The following is a 27,660-nucleotide window of genomic DNA, read 5'->3' on the forward strand; positions in this document are numbered from 1 at the left end:
TGAAATGCCACAGGCTACCTGAAAAGAACCATAGGTACAGAGACTGGGTGATGCTGGGTTTTAAACAGAGAGAGCACTGTGAACTCCCTCAGGACAGGATCTGTCTGGATCTGACCAACCCCTGTAGTACCTATGCCCTTTGAGTGTTCTGGCCCAGATACTGCTACTAAACCCAAGAGTAGTCTGGTTTAGGACCCCCAGGGGTCCCTGGGGAGACATTCCCTCAGTCACCCATCATTCATAAGCACAGATACCATCCATCATATCCTGACTTCATTTATACACATAATTTAAAAATCACATTAGGAGCCTTAATAGTTTACAAACTTTTTTCCTATGCCACATCAACAAGAACTAAAACAAATATTAATCCAACGATCACAGACATAAATGGAAGCTACTACAACCTTTGCGTATGAGGAGAAGGCGGTGCTGTCACCTGTAACGGGACCTGACCTAGTCTGGATGAGGGCGTGGGGAAGCGCAGCCGGGATCTGAGAGAGGAGTCAGCGATGACAAGATGGGTGGCGAGAGAATCACATTGCAGGCCAAGGAGCAAGCCGGGCAAGTCTGGCTCCTGTAGCTGGACTCCAGACAGTGGAAAGGCTGGCAAGGCCTGCAGGGACCGGCACACACAGGGCCCCAGAGTGCAAAATTACCAGGTTGATCTTTATCCTAAGAACACTAGGAAGCCACCAAAGGGTGCCAGGCAGGGCAGTAACACAATCAGGGTTGTGATTTTTAAAGATCCTTCTGGGTGGAGAATAGATTGGAGGATGAGCAGAGACAATGAAGTGAAGCACTGGGAAGTCAACCAGCAGAGGGACAAAGGAGGCCCGGCTGGAGCGGCGGATGAGGACATGAGGAAGGTGACTTGGGAAATGGAGGGAGCAAAACTGGCCAGCCTGGTGCCAGATGGCCCAGCCCGCAAGTGTGGGGAGGTGTCAGGGGTACAACCTGGTCTCTGGTTTGTGTGACGGCAGGTAACAGTGGCACCAAGATGGCTCTGGGAGCAGGGGGTGGTGATGACACAGGGACTACTGGACACCTGAGGAGACAGGAGGTCAAAGTCGGGCACATGGGAGTGGTCAGGTGAGAGACCACTGGCGATGTGCTGCATTCTATCTGCACACCAGTTCTTCAAACACCTACAGCGGAACTCCCCCCGCTAATGAGCCTTCTCTAACATGGCTGCCAGGTGACTCTAAGAAGGCACAGGCTGGTGCACAGAGCACACGCGACCAAGCAACCGCTCCTTATAGAAAAGGGGAGGGATGTTACAAAAAGGCCCCAAGTAGTGGGGCTGAGGTGCTGATGAGCTGATTGGAAAACTGCACTTTTTTTTTTTTTATGTTTTTGACAGGCAGAGTGGACAGTGAGAGAGAGAGAGACAGAGAGAAAGGTCTTCCTTTGCCATTGGTTCACCCTCCAATGGCAGGCGCACCGCGCTGATCCGATGGCAAGAGCCAGGTGCTTCTCCTGGTCTCCCATGGGGTGCAGGGCCCAAGCACTTGGGCCATCCTCCACTGCACTCCCTGGCCACAGCAGAGAGCTGGCCTGGAAGAGGGGCAACCGGGACAGAATCCGGCGTCCCGACCGGGACTAGAACCCGGTGTGCCGGCGCTGCAAGGCGGAGGATTAGCCTAGTGAGCCGCGGCACCGGCCGGAAAACTGCACTTTCAATGCCACTGCTTTCACGCCATTCGTAGGTTCGTGACCAGCGTTCCATTCAGTGAAAAATCTCAATCAGTAGTTATCATCATCATCATCATCATCATTATTATTAAAAGGGTTCTTTAATTATCTGAAAGTCAGAGTTACAGAGAGAGAAGAGACAGACAGAAATCTTCCATCTACAGGTTCACTTCCCAGATGGCTCTAACAGCCAGAAGCTTCATCTGGGTCTCCCATATGGGTGGCAGGGGCTCAAACCCTTGGGCCATCTTCTGCTGTGTTTCCCAGGCCATAGCAGGGTGCTGGACTGTGAGTGCAGCAGTCGGGACATGAACTGGCACCCATGTGGGATGCCAGCATTGCGGGCGGCAGCTTTACCTAAACGCTATGCCAACTGCAGCCCCCAGGAGTATACTTAATTATTATCCACCAAAATGTACAACAGCACAAAGCTCATTTTAAAAGCCCTAGTGTCTGACTATTCCAGGAAACCGGAGGATAAACAACAGCTGGAGAATAGATGGGCTGGTGTTTGGATTTTAACTTCAAAACAACGCTCAGCCAGCCACCCACCAGGAACAGCAGTGCAGAACAATGCACAGCATCAGGTGCTGTTTTCGCACTGGGGAGGGGCTTGGCTGTTGCTCCCGTGGGCCCTTCTTCAGAAGGGAAGCAGCCCCACTTTCCAGACAAAATGGCCTGGCCAGGCAGGAGCAGTCGAGCGTGAGGGCCTCTAGGAAGCTCTCTTGCTCGCTCTCAATATTACAGGGGCTCTCCTGGGGGCCACCGTGCGGGTTTCTTGCCATGGCTTTCCTCACTGAAGGGTGAAGGGGCCCCAGAGACCAAACAAGCAGCATCTTGGGAAAAGACTATCTGCTAGATACTGAAACCCACAACTAAAATGGAAGGCAAGCAGACAGCAGGCTGGTGAGCGTGACCTTCAGGGTCTCTGTGTTGCTGGAAGGCTAAAACATACCCTCTCTCTTCTACAGTGTTACAGCGCCTGTTCCACCGAAGCGTCATTCTGTCTCGCAAAGCACGCTGGGCTTCGCTCCTATGCTCAATACATGCTTCAACCACACCAGGCAGGGGCAAAGCCCTCAGAGCTTCTTGACTATGACACTAAGCACAAGCACCTTTTTCAGACCAAGGTTCAGGACAAAGTCCCACAGGACCATTCTGGAAGGCAGGGCACACTTGCCAAGTAACTGCACGACTCCAGGGACAGCACAACCTGCCTATCAAACCCACTGGGTCCCCTGTGCCTTTCCCACCAGGAGGAGCCGGGGCATTCACCAGACCACAGTGCGGGCAGCGCCTTCCTTCTCAGTGAGGAGGGCACACCCTGGTCAGCCTGGCCAGCACCATCCGTGCTGCGCTCCTCAGGGAGCCTGCTGCTCTTACAGTGTCCTTCTGTCCTGAGAGCGTCTCCTCTCCATAAGAGAAAGAGAGTGCCCTTCTTTCACTGTCCTCCCAGGTGACAGGGCTGCTGGTGCCCACACTCGACGTCCCACTTGCTGGCTTTCTCCAGTGAAACCCCCAAATGCTTTCCGGGGATAAGAGAAGAGTCGCTGACTCAGCTTTAGGGCCCAGGCTATGGCCGAGCCGAATCTAACTGGGAAACCCCAGCTCTCTGCTTTGTTGTCTCAGAGGACGGTGAAACTTCAACCCCCAAAGCTCAGAAGCTAAGGGATGAAGCCGAGGCACTTGTCTACTCACAAATGCTTAGTGAACTCCAGGGACCACTAGGCTGTGGGCTTTCAAGACACCTTGGCTTCTGGTTATCGAAGTCACTGACCCAGCCTACCTCCAGGCCAAGCGACAGATGGACGCCAGCCAGAAGGTCCAGAAAGACACTGATTTTAAGATGATAAAAACAGACGAGACAGATGGCAGAAGCCTTGAGAATCAACAAAGCTCTGGCAGGTCCGGCGAGCCTGCTTTATTTCATTGAGGGAATCCATAGATGCCTACTTCTCCCATGTCATGGAAGCACACAGGAGCTGAACAAGGCCTTGCTCAGCTGGCCCCCGGGGGCTCACAGCAATCAAAAGCAGTGGGGTTTAGGGCGGCAGTGCCCACGCTGCCGGGGAGGTGGGGCAGAGAGGAAACTGGCACAACTGCAAGTCAGACAGGGATCCTTCGACTGAGACAAAGAATGAGGTGAGAATCCTGAGTAACAAGGACATCACGCAAGCCACGAAGCACTTCTCCCGCCTGGAGAGTGCCTTTCCTAGCTGTGACAGCCACCGAAGCCAAGCAGCTGACACGGAGGCCTTCAGACTAAACGTTTCCATAGTGACCAAAGGTTTTCATATTAAATACAATGATTTTAAAACATTCTCTATGTATGTCATGCAGTACATGCTATAATTTATTTAATAAGCACACATACGGCTCTACATAGCTTTCTGATTGGTGAGTAGCCCAAAGGTTGTGCACCTGCTGTTTTTGATACTGGGAAGCCAGAGAAAGGGTAGAGACAGGACAATGAGGTGTCAGGCCTGCATGTCAGAACACTCTGGTGGCCTGAAGAGGCTGAGACCACAAGCAGGAAGACAGACAAGAATCGAGTGCAGCGGCTGGTGTGGCGGTGCAGCAGCTTGGCTGACATTCGAGTGTCTGGGTTCAACCCGGCTCTGCTTCTGATCTTGCTTCCTGCTAATGTGCACTCTGGGAAGCAGGAGGTGATAGCTCTGTCACTCTGCCTTTCAAAACTAAGAAGAGAGAGAGAGAAGCAAGTGGGAGAGGTGAGAATGCGAGAGAAGCCCAGGTGTTGAGGTGTCCGACTGCGGACCCCAGAGGTGCTGGAGGAAGCACAAACGCAGATCAAGCGGTAGGCCGCTGGGCATATCTGTGAGCCGGTGGGAGGTAGACGTGAGTTTAATTCTAGACAAGCTCACTACTCCCCAGCCACTCTCCCCACATCTGTTGATATTTTTATCACTTGTACAGGCTATTTATATACGATACGCATTTGTACATGACATTTCTACCACTGTATGAGAAGCTGGGTTTTCCCCTCCAGCTCAGGTTCTAGTGAAGAACAGACGCTGCACCTACCACCCTGACGGGGCATCTCACAGGCAGCGCTCTGCACCGCGCCTACGCGGCAGCAGACTTTAAGAAGGCTGGGGACCGGAAGACGGGCATCTAGGTTGGCCTGGAGGGCTGAGCAGGAGCCAGCCAGCTATGCAGGAGAGGGAAGGAGGCCTGAAGGCTTTAGATGAAGGGAGGCAAAAACTGAGAGCCAGTGGCTGGAGCCCAAAGCGGGCAGGGAAAGCTGAGATCAGGATGACCAGGAAGCTGGACCTCCAGGGAGGTCTTCAGGATCCCTGCGCAGCTGCCGTGGGGGTGAGGTGGAGTGGGGGAGGACCTGGAGAGGAGTTTAAGGGTGGAGAGTGGGATGATCTGACTCGCATTTCCAAAGATCATTCTGGCAGCTGGTGGTCAGAAAGATGGGGGCTCACTGGGGTGCAGACCTGTGGCAACCCCCTCTTCAAACCGGGGTCAGGTAAATGACGTCTCTGGGAACCAGTCCCAGAGTCCAGATCTGATGCTGGTTTAGACTTCCCGAAAAGTCTCCCCAAATGAGGCCATAACCCACTGTCTACTTCCCGACTGAATCAGGCTGTGCCAATAAGAGCCTGACAGGGGTGAGGCCGAACTGTGGTGGGGAAAATGGCAGCGCACCCGCCTTTCTCTGTAAAGAAAAAGGGGACCACATTTTCTGATGATGCATTAGGAAGGGGCTTTAGTATTATATTTTCATTCTAAAGTAAATAGCTGTTTTGGCCTTTAAGGTGAGCTGCTCACCGCTATATCGTCAGTGTGCTGGAAGCATCCTTACAAAGGGTCCCTCCTGCTTCCTGCAGTCCCAGCCCAGGTTTCCTGTAGGATGAGTATTTATTTATTTATTTATTTAGATAGAAATGAGAGCTGCCAGTCCTGGAAAACCAACGTATCTTCCCCAAAGATGCTTTGCATATACATTTCACTCCATCTTCACAGCCATACTCTGAGGGAAGTACTGGACCATTATCCCAATATATTTCTCATGCAAATGAAAAAGTAAAGGCCAGAGAGTCAAGACTAAATTGGTTGAGGCTGCACAGCTGTGCCTGAGCCCAAATCCACGAGTTCCCACTGTCCCTACTGCATGGCAATGTTCCCACTGCCGGGGGCTCACTTGCAAGAACAGGTTATTGTTCACTGGAGGACCCGAGGGCACGAGGCTATGAGACCAGCACGGAGGTTACAATGGCATCTTGTGTAAGGAGACCACAGAGGAACAATGGAGAGGCGGCGTGTAAGCAAGCGCCAGGGTACCAGAGGCATGGACGGCCCCTGCAGCTGTGCAGGACACCCGCTCCCCTGTGCTTCCTGGAGAGCTGGGAAAGACCCGGTAAGAGGCAGGGTGGAATGGGATTAAGCCAGACGCCTGTTCTCACTGATAATGATAGGAATCTGCTAATCACAGCGCGATCTCAGACCGGACACACGCGAGGAAGTAGCTGTTCCTGCCACCTTCAGCCAGTTGCCTGTCTGGCGCAGCAGCAGAAGGAAGAGTATTTTTAGATTTCTATTACACACATAAACAGACAGGCTCAGTGTGAGCTCTCCATGCCAGGCCTGGATCTCAATGACTCAGCCACTCCCTCCTCCAGTCTTGGATCCTTCCTTGTAAACACTTGTCAGTTACTCCTCAGAGGTGGCCAGGCCCAGGAATATTAAGATTTCTCAACAACACTGCTGGAGACTAGCACACCTCCAAGGTGTCCTGGGTCAAGGCTTTGTTCAGAGAGAGAATGGTAAAGGAGATGATTTCTGCACTGGAAGGAGTGAGAACTCTCTTACTTCCTCACCCCCACCCCTTTGAACCAACACCACGCTTTCCGTGCTCTGATCTCTGCAAAGGACTTGGTGCGTAAAAGGAAATCTTTGTCCTTGTAGAGGTGACCTTCAGGCTGTACAAACCCACAAACTACTGCATACTCTGACAACGAAGTGCGTCCTGGGAGTGTGCACACAACACTGGTTTGTCCAGGGAGGCCTGGTACAGAGGTGGTGTTTCAGCTTGACCCTGAAGGCAGCGTGGCAGAAGTGTTCCATGCTGAGAAGTGCAAGTGAACGGTGGCACGATCTGGCCAGCAGAGAGAAGGGAGCTCAGAGACCTAGCTCACGGTGGGCTTATGCAGCCAGCATCCCATGCTGGCAGAGCTGGCCCCGACAGCGTCCACACCCACGGTACCCTCCATGGCCTCCTCTGGCAGTGCCTGCTCGTCAGTTCTCATTTCAACTACCGGGGACTCTGGATAATCCAACTGACCAGGGCAGAGGCTGGCCCTCTCTCAGGGGCTGCCAGAGCAGCTGGTGGGTGCCCCAGCACAGCGCTTCCATGGGTGTCTTGTGACGATGTGGTTATGCCACATCTCTCTCCCCTAAGGAGCCAGGCAGACTATGCCCTGCTGAGCACTACAGACAGGCCTGTCATCTGTTCATACAAATGTTTTACCCTTGAGTGTCTGTTACGTGTCCCATGGGGATGTCCTGGTGGATAAACAGCAGGATTCCTGACCTCAAGGAGCTTATGCTCCGCCTCACCATGATTCAGTAAAGTCTGGATTTCCGGGGCCACCCAATACCTGTGATCCACACAAGGGGCTGAGTATGTAACAAATGATAGAGGGACAAAGGCTGACAGACACAGCATGTTTCTCTCCGTGCAAAGAGAGCCCTACCCTATTTTGGGACTTTCGCATTTCACATGGGAAAAAGGTGAATAAAACCCTTCAGTATACCCACTTCCCCTCAAAAAGAACATTATTTCTTCCCTACCAAGTTTTCATATTTATACTTATGCAAAGTAGTTTTCACAAGATGAAGTTATGCAAGACACTCTGAGTGAGGTTAGTTCCTTAGTCTAAGCCTTGAGCACATGAGTTCTGGCTTTTTCACTGTGCCTCTGCAGCTTGCCTGGTGATTTCACTGCAAACAGCAGTTACTACGTCCATGACCAAACGCTCCCAGGAGCACGAGAAAGCGCTGCATGTATTTCAAAGCGTGGAGACGGAGCTCATTGACTACAAACTGTGGCCCTGCAAATACGCTTCTCAGAGACCCTCTGGTTTGGAGGAATCAGGATCGAGAAACCACAGTCTCCCAGGTGCTGCCTGGGGGCCCTCTCAGGGCAGAGGGAGGACAGTCTCAGCGCTGCTGACAGACCCCTGTTCCCTCTACACCCTGGGAACAAGACAGTCTAGCCTGCCTGGCCCAGCTCTTGCAGGACAAGCAGTATTTCAATCTGCACTGTGTAATGGTACATTACAGTTACCCAGTATGTCTGTCTAAGAAGCCAAGCTCTCCACACAGGAGACTTCTCTCCTTCCCTACGAATAAATCATCCCTAGGAGGCAAGAGAACTATATTATTTCTAAAGCAGAAATTCACACTAGGGCGTGGCCAGGAAACAGCTCTGAAAACCCCTACAAAGACCAACACACTCTCTAGCCTTGAGGAAGGGGTTTTCTGGGGACAATTTCGTATTGTTCTCAAATATTTTCTGATTTCTCAAGCACACATAAACATACTGTGATGTGTGCTCCGGACCCTACTGTTTCTATGTACAGAAGCAGGTTCTGAGAGATTAGGGAGACCAGCCTTTCTTCCTCTGAAATCCATTAGGATTAGGTGGCAAATTCCAGCAGGCGGCTTAAAACGAGGTTTCTGTGACAATGCTGCCCCCTAGGGGTGCCCTGATCTAGGTGCACGAAAGCCAGCCTCACCGTGACCACAGCTGTCTGCTTTTTACAAGACTTCTAAGATAAGGCAACAGGTAGTTTTTCTGGAATAAACACTGGCTCAATTTTACCTTCAAAAGAATTTTACCTTCAAAAGAACTACAAGCAGAAATACCAATTCCTTTGTAGCAGTTACTCAAATACTGACGACTATTTCTTTGGATGCCTTAACAAAACCAGGGGACTATACCAACACCTCAGCAATGTCAGGATGTGGGAATTTATAGAACAGTCCAAAGGCAGGTATTGAATTCCTAGTAGAGATTCAGTCCTGCTCCAGGCACTGCAAAGTAACATGAACAAAGCAAAGCCCCACTGTCCTGGAAGTTACAGTGGAGGATAAGGGACTCTGATGCGTTACGTAAGCAAAACACAGAGACAGGATTCCACGAGCTCAGGAGGGAAATGCAGAGAGGAAGAGTGTGGGTTCACTCCTCAAATGGCCGCCACGGCCGGAGCTGCGCCAATCCGAAGCCAGGAGCCAGGTGCTTCCTCCTTGTTTCCCATGCAGGTGCAGGGCCCAAGGACTTGGGCCATCCTCCACTGCACTCCCAGGCCACAGCAGAGAGCTGGATGGGAAGAGGAGCAGCTGGGACTAGAACTGGCGCCGCAGGCGGAGGATTAACCTACTGCGCCATAGCGCTGGCCCCCTGACTGGTAGATTTATTATTTTTTGTTTGACAGGCAGAGTGGACAGTGAGAGAGAGAGACAGAGAGAAAGGTCTTCCTTTTGCTGTTGGTTCACCCTCCAATGGCCGCTGCGGCTGGCGCGCTGCGGCCAGCGCACCACGCTGATCCGATGGCAGGAGCCAGGTGCTTCTCCTGGTCTCCCATGGGGTGCAGGGCCCAAGCACTTGGGCCATCCTCCACTGCACTCCTGGGCCACAGCAGAGAGCTGGCCTGGAAGAGGGGCAACCGGGACAGAATCCGGGGCCCCGACTGGGACTAGAACCCGGTGTGCCGGCGCCGCAAGGCGGAGGATTAGCCTAGTGAGGCGCGGTGCCGGTGGATTTTTTAAAACTAGAACAAAAAATTAGAGTGCATCTGTGTATCAAGTATTTGCTTTGTACAGCCCTTATTTCAGTTAGAAACACATATTTACCTATAAAGACTGGCTTTATGGTAATTTCTACTTTTTTCTATATAGGTTGCAGATTAAAACATTTTAATTTATTAACTTGAGATTCACTCACTGATTCAAAAACCAGGAAGTAGGTGGCTAGCGTCATGGGTGCTGAGGGTTGAACCACTACTTTCAACACTGGCATCGCATACTGGAGTGTGGGTTAGGGCTATTTCACTTCCAATCCAGTTTCTGCTGCTGTGCCTGGGAAGGCAGTGGCTAATGGCTGAAGTGCCAGGTCCCCCACCACTCACGTGGGAGACCAGGATACAGTTCCTGGTTCCTGGCTTCCACCTGGCTTTTGCGGCTGTTTAAGGAGTGAACCAAAGGATAGGGATATCTCTTTCTCTGTCTCTCCCTTTCTGTCACAAAGTTAAAAAAAATTCAGAAAGTTTCTTTTAAATAGCATCAGAGGTCCCTTGTCATGACAAGAACTGGGCCCCATTTCCAGTTACTCTAGAGGTAACAATGTGCAATCTTCGCCAGGGCGTAGGAGCAGGGCCACATACACGACACAAGAGATCTAACCACAGATCATTTCCAGCTGTCAAAAATAAATACCGCGACACCTTGGACACAGGCAAGCCCAGGCAGGCCATGCCTCTGTGCATTGCCTGGGTTACCCCACCCCCTGCTTGCCAGCTGGGAATCTTGGCTTGGTGGCAGCAGTAGTCAGCAAACACAGCTCTTTGCTGCTTGGCCTCCACTGTCACAGGCCCTGCAGGAGCTGCGGTGTCAGGAAGAAAGCTGGGGCGAGGCCACCTTAGCCCTTCTTCCCTGGCCCAGGCTGACAAGGGCTGGACCAGGCAGCAGTGAGGAGCCACTCAGGTCTGCACAGAGGGGGAGGAGGAGGAGGAGGAAGTGGAGAGTTTACCCACAGGTCTCTTGTGGCAGTGCTGGTTCTAGGAGACAGGTTTAGCAGGTAATTTGGCTTCAATAATTCAGGGCATTTCATAAAGTTGGCAGTGGGAATTCATTTCCTCAGGGTCAGAAGGATTGCATCTGCTGGTGGGCATTCGGGACACCTCACAAAAGTTTATAACCCAGGCTTTTTTTTTTTCCCCAAAGATATATTTGTTTGAAAGGCAGTGCATGGTGATGGTGGGCACAGAGTATCTCATCTATGGGTTCACTTCCCAAATTATACTAAGAGCCAGCTTCAGGCTGAAGCCAGAAGCTCCACCCTGGTCTCCCTACATGGGTGGCAGGGGCCCAAACACTTGGGCCATCATCTGCTGCCTTCCCAGGCACATCAGCAGGAAGCTGGGTTGGAAGTGACACAGCTGGGACTTCAGCAGTCTATTCTTTCAGGAGGCAACTTGGAGCCACCCTCCCAGGAGACTTCTGTCCCAGGAGTGGGGTCCCTATGTAAATACTTAAAATGGAATGAGAAACTACTCCAAAAGAGGTATGGATTAATAGTGTGTGTGGGGGGGGCAGTGTTGTGGCACAGCGAGTTAAGCTGCCACCTGCCACACCAGACACTGGCATCCCACGAGTGCTGGTTCAAGTCCTGGATCCAGTTTCTGGCTAACGTGTCTGGGGAAAACGGCGAAAGATGGCCCAAGTGCTTGGGCCACTGCCACCCATGTGGGAGACGCAGATGGAGTTCCAAGCTCCTGGTTTCCACCGGTCTAGCCCTCATGTTGCTGCCATCTGGGGAGTGAACTAGCAGAAAGAGAAATAGAAAGAGAGAGAGAGAGAGAGAGAGAGAGAGAGAGAGAGAGAAATAGAAAGAGACAGAGAGAGAGAAAGGAGGGAGGGAGGGAGATTTTCCCTTTACTGGTTCATTCCCTGAATGGTAACAACAGCCAGGACTGGGCCAGGCCAAAGCCAGGAGCATCTCCCAGGTCTCTGGGATAGCAGGGGTCCAACCACTTGCATCACTTTTTTCTGTTTTCCCAGGCCATTACCAGAGTGGAGCAGCAGGGACACAAACCAGCGCCCATACGAGATGCCAGCGTCACAGGTAGAGGCCTAACTTGCTGTGCCAATGCCAGCCCCAGGAAAAAATTTCTTCAAGAAGTTGCTAAAAGCACCAATTCCAAAAACAAACAACTGAATCAGGTAGTTTTATCCTAAAGGGGTAGGGAGAATGTCTAGACAAAAGTACAGACATGTGAAACACGAGAAAAGGTATTATTATTATTTTTTAAAGATTTATTTTACTTGAAAGAGTTACACAGGGAGAGGAAAGGCAGAGAGAGGCAGAGAGGCAGAGAGAGAGAGAGACAGACAGACAGACAGACAGACAGAGACAGACAAGAGGTCTTCCATCCGATGGTTCACTCCTGAATTGGCTAGAGCTGCACTGATCCGAAGCTAGGAGCCAGGAGCCTCCTCCAGGTCTCCCATGCAGGTGCAAGGGCCCAGGGACTCGGGCCTTCTTCTATCAATTTCCCAGGCCACAGCAGAGAGCTGGACAGGAAGTGGAGCAGCCGGGCCTTGAACTGGCGCCCACATGGGATGCCTATGCCCCAGGCCAGGGTATTAACCCACTGTGCCACAGCGCCAGCCCCGAGGAAAAGGTATTAAAACAAAAATGAGATTAACAAATATCTAGGGTGTACTGGGAACTGTTACAAATTAGGAAGTAGGGGCAGGCACTGTGGTGCAGACGGTAAAGTTTCCACTTGGGACCAATCCACATGAGAGTTCTAGTTCATAGTCTGGCTGATCCACTTCTGATCCAGCTCCCTGCCGATGTACCTTGGGAGGAAGCAGAGGATGGCTCAAGTGCTTGGGCTCTTGCCACTCACATGGGACACCCAGATGGAGTTCTGGGTTCCTGGTTTTGGCCTGGTCCAGCCCTGGCTGTTGTGGGCATTTGGGAAATGAACCAACAGATAAAAGATCTCTCTTTGCCTTCTAAGTAGATGAAAAATAAACATAAAAAAACCAGTAAGTAAAGAATAAGAAACATGATGGAGGGGCTGTGGCTGTGGCAAAGCAGGTTAAACTGTGGCCTGAAGCACCAACATCCCATATGGTTGCCAGTTTAAGTCCCGGTTACTTTACTTCCGATGCAGCTCCCTCCTAATGTGCCTGGGACAGCAGCAGCTGATGGCCCAATCCGTGGGCCTTTGTACTCATATGGGAGATCCAGAAGAAGCTCCTGGCTTCTGGCTTCAGCCTGGGTCATTGCAGCCATTCAGGGAGTGAACCAGTAGATGGAAGATCTCTGTTTCTCCCTCTCTAACTGTGCCTTTCAAATAAATAAAATAAATCTTTAACAAAAAAAGAAAAAGAAACGCAATGGAGCAATGGACTAATGATACGAGCAGGCAAGCCACAGAGGGTGACCTTGAATTCAGAGTTTAACACCCAGCACGTTGTAGTGTCGGTCGCTGTCAAGGACTGCTGATGCTGAGGCTGTGGGTGGAGCTGGACAGTGTCAGCCACTTGCCTGCTTTCCCAGGGAAACTGAGACCAGGGCCAGGAGGAGGTGATGCAAGGTATCTGGGGAAGATGGCTCTCCAATGAGCACTGGAAAAGCAGCGTTCACGTGAAGCGACACAGACCTCAAAAATGGGATGATGAATAGAACTTGACGTGTACAGCATATCACTGAGCTGAGTGAGAACCACACGTGCACGTTCCCCGTCTGCCTGACACACAGGCATCCTAGGACACACACCGGGGGGAGGAGGGCACGAGAGGGGACTGCTGCAGGGCAGAGAGGACTCACACATCTGTGGGCCTGGGGTTGTGGCCTCCACCTCGAGACTGGACACCCTGCTCCTAGCTCCTGGACTCAGAAACCACTATCGCCCCCGTCTGCCTAAGGATTTATAAACACGGGGGCCGGCACCATGAGGTAGTGGGTAAAGTCACTGCCTGCAGTGCTGGCATCCCACATGGTGCCAGTTTGAGTCCCAGCTGTTCCACCTCCGATCCAGCTCCCTGCTAATGCGCCTGGCAAGTAGCAGTGGATGGCCCAAGCCCCTGGGCCCCTGCAACCATGTGAGCGATTTGGAAGAAGCTCCTTGCTCCTAATTTCAGCCTGGCCTAGTTCTGGCCATTGAAGCCATTTGGGGAGTGAACCAGTGGATTCAAGACTTCTCTCTCTCTCTCTCTGTAACTTTGCCTTTCAAATAGATAATAAATCTTAAAAAGTGTGTAACTCTGGGTTAACTTCCATGCACTTGTAAAGGAGAAGGCAGAGCAGTCCCCAAGGGGAGGAGCACAAGAGTGGGCGGGCTGTCATGAGTGTTTCCATTCTGGTCAGGTGAGGGATGGTTCCACGGTCTTCCTCTAACGATGACTCCATTTTAGAGCACCATGGAAAAACCCCTCTGGACAGCTGAAAATCAAAGTAAGACCTAGCACACACTCAGAGAGAAGGGCACCACTAACTAAGATCCTGTGGGATCTGTAGTCCAGTACAAGTGGGTCTGTGTTTCTTGGACAGTCATACAGATATCAGGACTTTCCACTTCTCAGCCATTTGGGACAGACTGCTTAGTGTGTACTGTCCATGACTGAACTCCGTTCTGATGACTCAGGGTATGGTCATGGTGTCACCAACCCTGGGGAAACCTTGGGGCCCACTGGCAGCGCTGAGGGCAGTGGTTCCCATCCTGAATTTTCTCAGGCTGCTGGGCCTTTGGAGGCCTCATGCCTGTTCCAGTCCAGCCATGTCTGTTCCTGCACTCAGACGGCCTGTTGCAGCTGCTGTTTCTAAGGCTGGCTTGTGCACACGCTTTTCCTCTCTGCTGAGGATTGGACACCCAGACGGACACCCAGACAACGAAACCTTTTAGAACTGGGTCTAAAATGAGATCAGACTGACCTGAAAGCAAACCAAGGGCTCACCTTGCAGAAAGGGCAGGGGGGACTGTGATGTTAACTTTCTGGATGCTTCCAATGCTCTCCAGATCAGCTCCTGCTATCAGGGTAGAGCGGAGGATGAAAAAGGCAACAACAGGGAAATGTTCCTCTCAAACACGCGCCTGCTGCAGAGTGAGCTCTGGCTTGGCCTTGCTGTGCCTTTTCCACCCTGCTCAGCCTCACCTGTTGGGCCAACACACCACGGGGAGAGTGGGGGTCACTGACACATTCATGTGGCTGCAGGGACGCCAGTCCCCTCACCTCATGGGACAGATGATCTTGGCGTGAATCTCGCAGCCCAGAGAGAGGACCGTTCAGACCAACACCAGTCTCCAGCTGGGGTGGAAGAAAAACATGTGGACAGTTTCCCCTGTTCCCAGGTGAGAAGCCCTTCACCTATGAGGACACGGTCCATCAGTTCTTATCAAACTTCTTCTCACAAACCCCAACCAGGAGGCTGGACAGTGGGAGACGGGTATTCAAGCCTTCTTAAAGTTGGTCCCAACCGCCATTAGGCTCACCCTAATTTTTTAGGGTGCATGGTTTGTGGGTAGTTGTCAGTGTGTTTTTAAGAGGTACCTTGTTGAAACAACAGAAAACCTCAAGATACTGAGGCTTAGAAAGGAAGATATCAGAGATGCGGGAGGCCGTCTGATCAGGACACCACACGCTCTAATGGGGCCAGCGAGCTTCCCTCACCCGATGAGGCACAGAGTCACCCGATGTCCCCGACAGGGACACGCGAGCAGCCACAGACCACGGGAACAGTAGCTTCGCGGGGGTTCTACTACAGTGATCTCAGTGGCTCACCTTTTCAAGATGGGAAACATCTGTCACCAGCTCCCAAAACTGAGGTATTCTTGGAGAAAATACCAGAGGGTTCACGCTTTTACTTCATGTGGTGAATGTGGGGAGGTGTGGTCTGAGACGTCTGTTAGACTGCAGACCCACAGGCACACAGTCCCCGAGCTCAGGGAGTCAGGGTGCAGTGTCAGGCAGGAAACAGACATGGAAGGCTGTAGGCCAGGATGAGATCAGAGCGGCACTCTGCATACAAAGAGGGGGAACCACGGAACCTTTTTAAGGTCCTAGAAAGTGCTTGGAGAACATTTGGAGAGATGTAAATCAAAGAGGGGAAAACGGACAGGAACCAGGGACCAGCAATCTCCATCTCTCAGGATGGTTAATACGAGCCCCTCTCTGCCCTGCAGAGTGATGTCTCTGGTGAAATCTTATAAAATCTGATACAGAATTTCTGTCATTTTTATAGTTGTAGAGTGAGACAAATCCAAAGCTTTGCTGATGCTGGGCTTCCTGGAACCTAAGACAGAAGTAACGGACTTCGCTGTGGCCCCATCCAGCCACCAGGGAACACTCCAAAAGGCCTGGCTGGGATCTGTAACTACCGATAGCTAGAACTGCAACAGTCACTGAAGGTAACACCACCAGTCAGCAGTGGCTCAGTTACAACCCAAGAAAAGGAAGCCGTGGGCGGACATCCAACTGGGGTCAACACTGCCTTTCCAGCAGGACTGGGCTTCTGCTGGCATCTACGCCAGTCTGCTATGGACAGAAAAACAGCTTCCAGACGGTGGCAAAACTGGGAGGTACAGGTCACACAACCACTTCTGATACCGAGACTGGCTAATGTTTTCTGGAAAACCTGGAAAGAGGAGAACAAGTTCTGGAAGAAGGGTAGGATGGGGTGGCGGTGGTAACAGCCCAGGACTGCGTGAGAGCTGGACTTCCTCCAGTAGGTGGATTCTCCCCAGGCCTCCAGACAGGCTAAACCCGCTCGGACAGCCTCCTCCTCCTCCTTCCCACCAATCTGCATCCTGCTCCTTCTTCAGGGACAATCTTCCCCCTTCCAATGGCCTGCCCCAGCAGGCAGCCAACACGGGCCCCTTTCCTCATTAAATCGGCTGTTCTTTCCCCTTGCACGTGGCCCCTCACTCTCGGGCTCTGTGGAAACGAGCAGTCTTTGCCCCCCCCCCCCCCCCCCGCTTCCTGTTCGCTGAGACAGGCACGCCGCGTTTTATTGGAGATGTTTTTGCCTGCCATGCTGGGTAAATACACTAGCCCTAAGGACGACATCTAGAAGGCTACTTTGAAGAAATTCCCTTTTTCTTTTTTACAGCAATACTTTCTGGGCTTAGTTTCACAGCTGTGCTTCTGGGCTGGTGTCTGGAGAGTCCCAGTGGATTTCCCTCCATTTTAGCTTTACAGCTCTCCCGCTCTCCCCAGCACCTTCTGAAAGGAATAAAGACAGAACAGCCTCTCCAGAATGAGATTAACAGGCAGGCTCCTGGGTCACTTCCTGGACCCTACCCTGGTAGGTGTGGTGCCGGCACTGAATGTGGACGACACGATGTGGTCCAATGTCGCCTCCACATCTCCTGTCTCCGTGTTTAGCTCCCTCACAGGGCCACAGCAGCATGGCTGATGGCCTTGTGGCTGCTCTGCTTCACTTCCATGTACAGTCCTGGGTGTGAGAGGCACTTTCACAAAGTCTGCAGCAAATACAACTAAAAGTTTGCAGGGGCTTTCAACTTTCATGTTTGCCAGGTGGGCACGAACAAAACACAAAACAAGGTAGATACCTTTCCAAGAAAATGAAATTAACTGGAAAAAAAATCCAAAGGTAGAGCAACCACAAGACTGTAGCCAGTGTCAGTCTTTGGAATCTTGTGATCCTGGGCTGCCATCACCTGGGCCAGCTCAAGCACCCTTTTGCAACCCTTCACAGATGGGACTCGGCGAGTGAGCTGGCCTGTCTGGGCAAGTGGCTTCCTGGCTGGCAGCTTTTCACTCTGTTCCTCCTCTCCAATGAAATGTGACCAGTGGGAAGCCTCTCTTGGAGGAAGGAAACATGAGGTCAGAGGAAGAATGAACAGGCAACCCAGGGAAGTAAGAAATGCAGGTTTGGGAGGTGATGGAGAGTGGCTCCAACAACAAAGGACATGGAACAAACAGTAGGGGACACAACAACCCTGCCCATGCCCACCCTGTCACCACCCCAGGTCACGTGCACCAGCAATTCCATTATAGTGTAAGTGTCGTCCAACACTGCTTGGTTAGTACACCACCGTCTGACATTTGCAGACACTGTGGCTCTTAATCCTTACACGCCCGCACGGATCTTGTAGCATGGCACAAATTAGTCCTCTCCCGGAGTGTGAGCAGCCTAAGAGGAAACTTTCAGTTGTGTGGGACGCACTCTATAAAGGACATCACAGAACATTTTAACTCTCTCCAGGACCTGGTCCTTCGCTACTCCAAGGACCAGTAGGCCCGTCTTCACCTGGGAACGTCAGAGAGACGTGGCACATCCTGCTCCACTTGGGACCCACATCAGAAGGGCACTCTGACAGGGCCTCCATGTGATTCCCACTCACTGCAAAGTGCGAGAAACCCTGACCTCTCTTTGACAGGTCTCGGTTCTACTCATCCTTTGATGTCTCTACTGAAAAAGAAAAGACCAGACAGGCTGGGTTCCTTTGTGCGGTTGTTGCTATTGGCGAGTGCAGGGAAGCTGACACATTCATTATCCTCTCTTTTCAGCATGGTTCACTCAACTCTCCTGAGATCAAGTGAGAGATGATCAACAGACCTAACACTTCGAGAAAGGTGCTGGAGACCACGGTGGAAGGACTGCTCACATTTGTGAGTCAGGACCTAAGCTTTCTAGCAAATGCTGCCATTGGACAGGAGAGCGTGGGCACTGCATCCTGGGGGACACTCACAAGATGGTCAGGACTAGGGATCAACTGTTTCTGTGGGGCACACAGGCCTGGCCGCAGTCACTGCTGCTCGGCTACAGAGGATGACCCAGGAATGCAGGACTCCTCTGCTGCTGTGCTGAGAAGCCACCAAGAAGACACGCGCAGGATCAGGGGAGGGGGCTTAAAGGGACTGGTGAAGACAAACTGTCCCTTTTCTCTTTTTCCTCATTACTGGACTTAAATTTTGGGTAGATACTCAAGTATCAAACACAGCTGGGTGATCGCAGCATTTCCAAGAAGGGTTTATATGAAAGAGAAATCAGCCGATGGGGCACCCCTACTCTACCTGTCAAATGAAAAAAAGACAGGAAAGAAAGACAGGAAAGACAGGAAAGACAGGAAAGACAGAAAGACAGAAAGAAAGAAGTCAGGTCCCATGGCGCTCTGCGTGTTCAGAGGACTGGAAGTTGAATCAGGGAGGGCCATACAAAGGATGGAGTCTGGCTGAGTCTTGAAGGCTGAAGACAAGTCCTCCAGGAAAGGGGAAGGCTGAGCAAACAGAAGGGCAGAGAGGTGATAAAGCCTGACTGGCGCAGAAGCCGGGAGGAGCCCGGGGAGGCCATGTGCAAGGTAGCCCACGGAGCATGCAGAGGGCAACAGGGAGCGGCTGACGCACTGGAACAGAAGAGAGCAGGTGAAGCCCCTCCTATGGAAGCTGGGACTGGAAGGGGGACGCCAGGCGGAGGCATGTTTGGAGCTCCTGGCCATTGCATGTAATGCTCTGGGTTCTGTGGCCTGACCTCAGTGGGTCCCCCGTCAGGAAAAGTACCACCTTTCCTGGGTTTTCCCCCGGGAGCTGCAATGTGTAGACACACAAGATGGTGTGTACCTACCCTCCAGCACCTCAGGGTGAGGCAGGGACACACAGTAACAGTGTGGGCATTCTTCCCACCCAATCTGGACCCCGCCCTCTCCCCCCCACGAGACCACTGTGCTCTCTACAACACTGAAGCCCCACTTGCGGGCAGTGTGCTTCTGTCACCAGCACCATCCTTTGTGGGGCAGTTACTGAGACCCTTCTATGGAGCCATCGCCTCCTTCAACTCAGACACCAGGGTCAGACACGAAGCTGGCACTGGGCTCGTGGAGGGGAACCGCCTTTCCTGGGGCATGCACACATGCGGGAGAGCAGCAGGACTCAGCGCTACTTCTACCAAGTCTCCCTTCTTCCATACAGACTCCTTTCCTTTCTCTCCAGCAAGATACCTTCAGATTGTACGCAAACTTTAGCACAGCTGCAAAAACTAGGTACGATCAGAACCTAGGCAAGCCCTGTGAGCCCAAACAGAACTCCTAGCAACACCTGCAGTGCGTGCTCAGGCCTGAGCCACGCCCTGCTTCCCCATCATGGCTAGTCTACACGTCATGTCTCCAGCGTCTGCAGTCCCGTCTGCCTAGCTCTGTGTCCACTGCCACTCCTGTGCGGCTCTTGGAACACACGCCTCTGAATGCCCGGAGAAGCCGTAGGGGACAATATGCACGTAGACCAGTGAAAAGTAGCTAAGCCAGGAAAAGCTGGTCCCACCTGAGTCCCGAGTTCCTCTTCCTAGGGAAGACGAGTGGCATTTCCAGCCCGACAGGGAGAACACAAGACTCCCATGTACACTGTCCAGTACAGGCCACGGCACACAGAAAAGCCACTGGCCTCAGTCTCCAGGCACTTCCCCTCCAGCCATTGTCCCACACTACTATTCTGGGCTGACCCTGGGCTTACGACCAGGTGTGAGTCCAGCTGGGTGTCCAAAATGGGGCCAGTGAATGCGGATATAACCTCATTTATGACCTGTCATTTCCTGCAGGTAGGGGTTACTGTTCCTTAAACACAAAGAAAACCACAACAAAACCACCCTATGAAATGCCCTTCTGAGGAACGAGTGCTTACTCTAGGTGAAATACCACTCTGGCTCACCCACGCCCTGCTAATGTTTCCAGGACACGATGCTGATGTGTGGCTCACACGGCGTGGAAAGTGACATGACTGCCTCTCCGTGTGGCACTATCGCTAAGTCGTAAGGTGTTCAACTTGGAGCAAACGCACAGGGCCTGGAGACTACTCAGCATCAGCCCAGGAGCCACCACTTCCTGTTGTCTTGCTGGGGGACACACTGCTCTACTGCATGAGCAGCCTGGGTGATGCCACCCACGGTCACTGAAGCAGGGAATGGGGTCAGTTTCACCCACTGTGGGATGTGAGTGCTAATTACAGAACCATCAACTCTTGGAGCTCTTGTCATTTCCCAGATTTTCTGCCATAAAAGAGGAATACAGATAAAGGAATGAAAATTAAAATCCAGGGGCCGGCACCATGGCTCACTTGGTTAATCCTCAGACTGCAGCGCCAACATCCCATATGGGTGCCGGGTTCTAGTCCCGGTTGCTTCTCTTCCAGCCCAGCTCTCTGCTGTGGCCCGGGAGTGCAGTGGAGGATGGCCCAAGTGCTTGGGCCCTGCACCCACATGGGAGACCAGGAAGAAGCACCTGGCTTGGGATCAGCGCAGCGCCGGCTGTAACGGCCATTTGGGGGGTGAACCAACGGAAGGAAGACCTTTCTCTCTCTCTCTCTCTCACTGTCTATAACTCTACCTGTCAAATAAATAAATAAAAAATTAAAATCCAGGCCATGGCTTAAAAGTATACAGCTCTCCCCCCAGCACTTTTAAATCTATGTGAAAGGCAGAGAGAGACAGAGGGAGAGACAGACAGAGAGAGATCTTCCATCCCCTGGTTCACTTCCTAAATGGCTGCAACAGCCAGGTCTGAGCCAGGCAAAAGCCAGGGGCCAGGAATTCTTTCTGTGTCTCTCAGGGGCCCAAGCACTTGGACCATCATCTGCTGACTTGCCAGGCGCCTTAGCAGGGAGCCATATTGGAGACAGAGCAGCCAGAACTCAAAGTGGCACTCTGATAAAGGATGCTAGCGATGCAAGTGGTGGCTTAACCACATATAGTTTGGTAGATTATAACAGCACTCTTAAAAAGGCACTGTTGTTCACATTACTGCACCCTCCGATTAGGAGGAAGTTACTAAGAGCAGGTCTAGAATCAGCCCCACCCTCATGCACCTACACTCGTCCCAGGAGCAGGACCAGAGGTGATATCACCTATCAGGAAGGGACCACATCCTACAGATGTTCACGGTGACCACTACCTTCTTCCAGAAACCTTATCTGCATCTCCGGGACAGGAATTTGCATACGCAGAGGCGGCTGCCAGTACTGGGTTTGTGAGCCTCTGAGGCCCTCTGCTGGCTGCCTGCTGTTAACTGTTAGCTTCTCCCCAGACCAAAAGAGAACTGCCCTCGGAATTCTTCCCATTTTATAGCCACTGCTTTCAATTGATTTTAAATGTTCAAGTGCACAGACACGTTCAGTCCAGCTTTCATGTGGCCTGAGCTCCTGCATTTCCTAAATGGGATCTGTAGGACACGAAGGCTGTGACAGGCCTGAGGGAGGGAACTACAAAGCTCAAGGTCTGACCTGCATCAGCCTCACGACAGAAGACAAGCCCAGAGACTCACCCACCTTGGCAATCCCTGGGGGGCAAGAGACCCCTCTGGGTAGATGAGGCCAGTCTAAGCTGCAACCCCTGAGAGCTGTTCCACCCCTCTCAGTCTCATCCTGTGCATCTATGAAAAAGGCTGAACTGGTGAACCGGGCGGCAGGATCAGTGCGAGGGTGTGTTCCCAGCTCTCAGTGAGGAGGTGGCACACAGCAGTGAATGATACCCATGAGCTCCTGCCCTCCAAGTGCAGTGAAGGACACCCCACCGCAGCAGAGGGACAGGCTGCAGAGGCTGCTCTTACACAGAGGGTGACCGAGCACAGGACAGGACAGAGCGCTACTGAACGACTACAAGGGGAAGGGAGACTGAGAGCACAGCCAGCTCAGTGACGTTCTCCTCACCCTGACCACACGGGCTCGGGCATGGCCTTGCGTACAGCAGCCAGGGGATTCATGAGAGCCACAGTGTGCAATACTTCAAAGATTAGTCAGTGAAGCTGTGAGAATCTAAGAAAAAGAGAGATCAGACACAGCACAGTGAATTACTCAGGAGCCACTGCTGAGTGCCTGTGGACCAAGGCTTGCAGCCAAGTCATTTAATCTTCGTCACAGGCCTTTTAGGAGATGCTGTCACTCTCCTGTGGTTACAGGGGGCACTGTGACAAGGACACTGTGACAGGTCAAGCGGCCTGTGTCCGTCACACAGCTGACACGGGGTGGAGTTCTGGCCAGCTCCCACCAAGGGTGCTGGATGGAGTGCCTGCTCTACCACTGTCAGCAATGTGTTTGCCTTTGGGCAAGTCCTTGAGCCCAGTATGGTGTAAGACAGGGAACGTGGCGTGCAGGTGATGCTGTGTACTGACACACGCAACAAGGTACATTCGACACCACCAGGCCAGGGTACGCCAGGAGAACCCAATGAAGCCAGGCAGCAGCAAGGGTCCTAGAGCCGAGAGGCCTGCATGGCTGATGCAGGTCCCTGCGAGTCAAAGTGCTCACCCCATGTGCAATTACTTGATAAGGCTTATGCTCCAGGCGCTATGGCAACGGGACACAAAACCAAACCTCTGAAATCAAGCAAGTGAGAAAACATCCCTGTCACAGAATCTGCCAGTGTAATGTCTGTTGCCAGGAGTAATCAGAAAGAAAAAGACAAAGGGAAAGAAAGGGGAAAAAACCCACCACCACAACAAAAAGACCAGACCAGCACTGAGAGAGGAAGACCTGTGTAACGGCTAGCCTCATGGGAATGAGAGGCCTGGCAGTGCCGTGGCAGCACACCAGCTCATGTGGACAGAGCCCTCCAGCTCAGGCCCTCTGAGCCCACTTTTCTGGTGAGCTGCCGGAGTCCCAGGGCAGGTGGGCAGGGTCTAGCTCCGCGGCCTGGCCTAAGGACAACAGTCAGGATGCTGTCTGTATGTTATAAGGAGCTGAGCCCCACAACAGCAGGCCATAGCAGAGAGCTGGATTGGAAGTTGAAGCTATCTTGTTCTGCAGTTATTACTGTATTCTTACTGGTCACCCTGCCTCCAACGTATTCTCACTTTGTCCTTTTTTTTTTTTTTAATTTAAAGATTTAATTATTTATTTGAAAGGCAGAGTTACGCAGAGGCAGAGAGAAAAGGGGTGGAAGGGGAGACAGAGAAAAGAGGTCTTCCATCCACTAGTTCACTCCCCAGATGGCTGGAGCTGTGCTGATCCAAAGCCAAGAGCCAAGAGCTTCTTTCAGGTCTCCCGCACGAGTACAAGGACTTGGGCCATCTTCTACCACTTTCCCAGGCCATAGGAGAGAGCTGGACTGGAAGTGGAGCAGCTGGGACTTGAATTTCCAATTGGCCACAATGGCTGGAGCCATGGTGATCCGAAGCCAGGAGTGTCCTCTGGGTCTGCCACGAGGGTGCAGGGGCCCAAGGAGTTGGGTCATCTTCTACTGCTTTCCCAGGCCATAGCAGAGAGCTGGATTGGAAATGGAGCATCTGGGACTCGAAATGGCACCCATATGGGATGCTGGCATTGGAGGCAGTGGCCTCACCCGCTACACCACAGCACCGGCCATCAGTCCTTTTTTTAAACTGTTACTAGAAGCATCTTCCAAAAAACCCAAAACACTGATCCTATCACTTCCTCTATTTACACCCCCAGATGGGTTTCTGGCATTTTACAGGAAGAAGCCCACTTTTTTTTTTTTTTTAAAGATTTATTTATTTAAAAGAGTGAGAATGAGAGAGGGAGGGATATGTTCCATCTGCTGCTTCACTTCCCAAATGGTGACAGCAGCCAGGCCTGGGCTAGGCCACAGGAAGTAATAAGAGCTGATACTCAAACTGGTGCACTTGGGGGATGCCGCTGCTACAGGTGGTGGCTTGACCCACTGTGCCACAGCCCTGGCCTCAAAGTCTACCTTCTTCATGAGAGACATTACCCTCTTCTCAGGCTGGCTCTAAAACTTCCAGCCTCCTTACCAACCTTGGAAACACTCTCCGCTCCTTTATTTTCACACATTGGGTCCCCTCCTGGCAAGGCGCGGCTTACTCCTCTGTCCCAGGTTCAAACCCAATCATTTATACGACAGTTTTTCTGATCGTGCCAGGCAGAAGCCAGAGGTCCTGCCTCCTTGTCTACACTTCCTCCACAGTCCATGTCTCCCTGGGCCCCGAGGCTTTTCCATGGCAGGGACGGGGTGCAGCTCTGCCACCAGCTCCGCAGCAGCCTCACAAGGCCCACTGGCTACTCAACACTTCCACTCGCCCATCTACCTGACATCTCAAACAAGCACGTGTGAAACAAGTCTTGACTGCTTGGCCTCTACACAGTTTTTAATCCTCTCTGGAGATAACCACCCAGAAACCTGCTCAAGCAAAACAACCTCACCCTTGACTCATTCCACCAGCCAGCGTGTCAGTCGAGCACATCAGCGTGGTCCCTCCTGTCTCACGTAGCTTCATTCTCCATCCCTCTGCTAGTCTGGTGTGTGCCTGGACTGTGGGTGCTCATTCAGAGGCACTGAAGAGCCAGCCTAGCCATTTGCTCTGCTCTCAACTGCCATCCTTCCTAACCAAGGAGGCCTACGTCTTTGCTGTGGCGAGCATCTGAGTTCTAATCCCATTTTATTGTTCAGCATTTATCTAACATGTTTCATAAAACGATGTAAAGTACTGTAGCCTTACTGAGACACAAAGTCACCCCTGGCTTCAAACACGGTCACACACTTGATAGCTACAAAGAAATGAATGTGGATCAACACAATTCAGGCAGCCTCTAGCTCTGGCCTGTCCAGTGGGCCTCGGCCCTCAGCACTAAAGATAGCATTTTCCTCCATCCCTGAGCCCTTCCTACCACCAATGATGCGTTCCCACCCGTATCCCAGCCTGAGATGGCATCGTGGCCCCACGTCAGACGGCACGGTTCAGCTGCCATTGGAGTGTGTCAGTCCTTGCACTGATCCACAGCCGTCTTCAGTGCTGATTTTATAAAGGGGAAACACCCAGAACGGCATGGGCAAGACCAGCACGTATGGTCCTGGAGGTCGAGTGCTGCAGGCGGCCATGGTGACTGGTGGCCCAGCACAGCGGCAATCCTGGGGCCACGTGCAAAGCTCCTCGTGACCCATGCCCTGGCTGCTCTCCTCTTGTGGCACAGGCAACCGAGAAACACCCTCACTTATCACGGCCTTGCCATGTCCACGCTGTGAAGACACTGAGGATGGTGAGTGTGTTGCTGCTGGGGAAAGCTGGGCTGGTTTTCTCTCTTCTAACCTCAAGTTGGCAGGCTGTTCTCACGTGCTCACTAACACTTGCTTTTGCTCAAACCTGGGCTCCAAAAAATTCTATTTTGCCATCCTTAGCCATCGCCTCAAAGGCTGCTTTACAAAGTGGGCCTTCCCAGGTGTCCTCTCGTGGAGGTGGACATACAGAATGGCCATACAGCACAGATCACTGTTCAGCTGGGGAGGCCCATCTCTAGGCTAAACAGCACACTTTCAACTTTCCAAAAAGCAGTATGTTCACATCCCACTGCAGTTCGGACACCAGCTTCCTGCTAACGCACACCCTAGGGAGCAGCAACTGATGGGTTAAGTACTTGGGTCCCTGGTTCCTGTCACCCACATGGGACACCTGGATTGAATTCCAGGCTTCATCCTGACCCTGCCCAAGCTGTTTCCGGCATTTGGAAGAGTGACTCAATGGACGGATGACTTCCCTCTGTCAGCCTTTAAAACCAAACAAACAAAACCCACAATCAGTAATAGGGCTGGGAGTTATAGTGCTGTGGGTTAAGCCACAGTCTATGATGCTGGCATCTCATCTGGGTGCTGATTTGAGTCCCAGCTGCTCCACTTCCCATCCAGCTCCCTGCTACCCAAATGGGAGACCTGGATGGAGTTCCAGGCTCCTGGCTTCAGCCTGGCCCAGCCCAGCATTGCAGCCTTCTGGGGAGTGAATCTGAGGATGGAAGATCTCTCTCCCTGCCTCTTCCCCCTTCTCTGTAAGTCTACCTTTCAAACAAAGTAATCTTTTGAAAATAAGTACAACAAGGCCCATTAAAAAGAAAACAAACAAACAAACAAAAAACAAAACAAAACAAAACAAAAAAACAAAACCAGAACAAATGGCAATGTATACTAGAGGTAGAATAACCACATGCAATCGTTTTGGAAAGAAATTTGTTACTATGCTTTAAGAGTCTGAAGAAAGGGCTGGCTATACCTTAACATAGTTGGCTAAGCCTCTGCCTGCGGCACTGGCATCCCATATGGGTGACAGTTCGTGTCCTGGCTACTCCTCTTCCGATCCTGCTCTCTGCTATGGCCTGAGAAAGCAGTGGAAGATGGCCCAACTGCTTGGGCCCCTGCACCCATGTGGGAGACCAGGAGGAAGCTCCTGGTTCTGGATAGGCTCAGCTCTGACCTTTGCAGCCATTTGGTGAGTGAACCAGTGGATAGAAGACCTTTCTCTCTGTAATTCTACCTCTTAAATAAAAACTTTAAAAAGAGTCTAAGTAAGTAGGTTCTCTGGGGCTGGCACTATGTCCTAGTGGGTGGACACTGGAATGCCAGCATCCTGTAACAGGGAGTCCTGGTTGCTCTGCTTCCAATTCATCCCCCTGGGAAAGCAATGGAAGATGGCCCAAGTGTTTGGGCCCCTGCTACCCACACGGGAGATCAGGATGCAGTTCTGGGCTCCTAGCTTTGGCCTGGACTAGTTGTGGCCCTTTGGAGTGTACCAGCAGATCGAAGATTTGTCTTTCAAATACATAAGTTAATAAAAAATTTTTAAAGTAGGTTCTCTTAGGCCTAGGAGTCCTAACTAGAGTAGGAATAATTTTAAGATTTATTTATTCAAAAAGCAGAATTATATAGACAGGGAGACACAGAGATAGAAAGATCTTCCATCTGCTGGTTCACTCCTTAAATGGCGGCAATAGTCAGGGTTGGACTGGCCAAAGCCAGGAGCCTAGAACTCCATCTGGGTCTTCCACATGAGTAGCAGGGAGCTAGATCATAAATGGAACAGCTGAGACTCAAACAGGTGTCCATATGGGATGCTGGCGTTGCAGGGGCCCAAGTACTTGCTTTCCCAGGCCATTAGCAAGGGGCTGGATCGGAGTGGAGCATCCAGGATTTGAACTGGCGCCCATATGGGATACTTGTGTAATAGGTGGCAGCTTATTAACCTGTTACTCCACAATGCCAGTCTCTATGGATATCTTAACAGCCACTTAACAGGTATTCTGAGGAATGCCCAAGAAGTGTCTTTCCAAGGCAATGCATAAATAGGAGAAATAAAACTTTATTTTTCTGGGCTTTTCTTCTCTACCAAACAATATGATATACCTCGCTATTTCAGAAGCAGACAAAGGAGGGGCCAGTGAAACACTTTTATTTACGCTCGGAGCCGCTGGCGGAGTAGGTCCGAGGCTTCTGGCTGTGTGGTGGAGATCAGATGTGAGCAG

The 27,660-nt window shown here is 51.8% G+C and overlaps 1 protein-coding gene across 3 annotated transcripts in view; it reads right to left on the minus strand.

The window, feature by feature from the left end:
- RNF216 (ring finger protein 216) overlaps nt 1-27,660 on the minus strand; it is a 138,448-nt gene that overhangs the window by 30,160 nt on the left and 80,628 nt on the right. The gene's annotated exons all lie outside the window — the stretch shown is intronic.

The sequence above is a fragment of the Oryctolagus cuniculus genome, chromosome 19 (assembly GCF_051225735.1).
Source record: "Oryctolagus cuniculus isolate XC-2025 breed Fujian yellow rabbit chromosome 19, ASM5122573v1, whole genome shotgun sequence".
Taxonomy (NCBI): Eukaryota; Metazoa; Chordata; class Mammalia; order Lagomorpha; family Leporidae; genus Oryctolagus; species Oryctolagus cuniculus.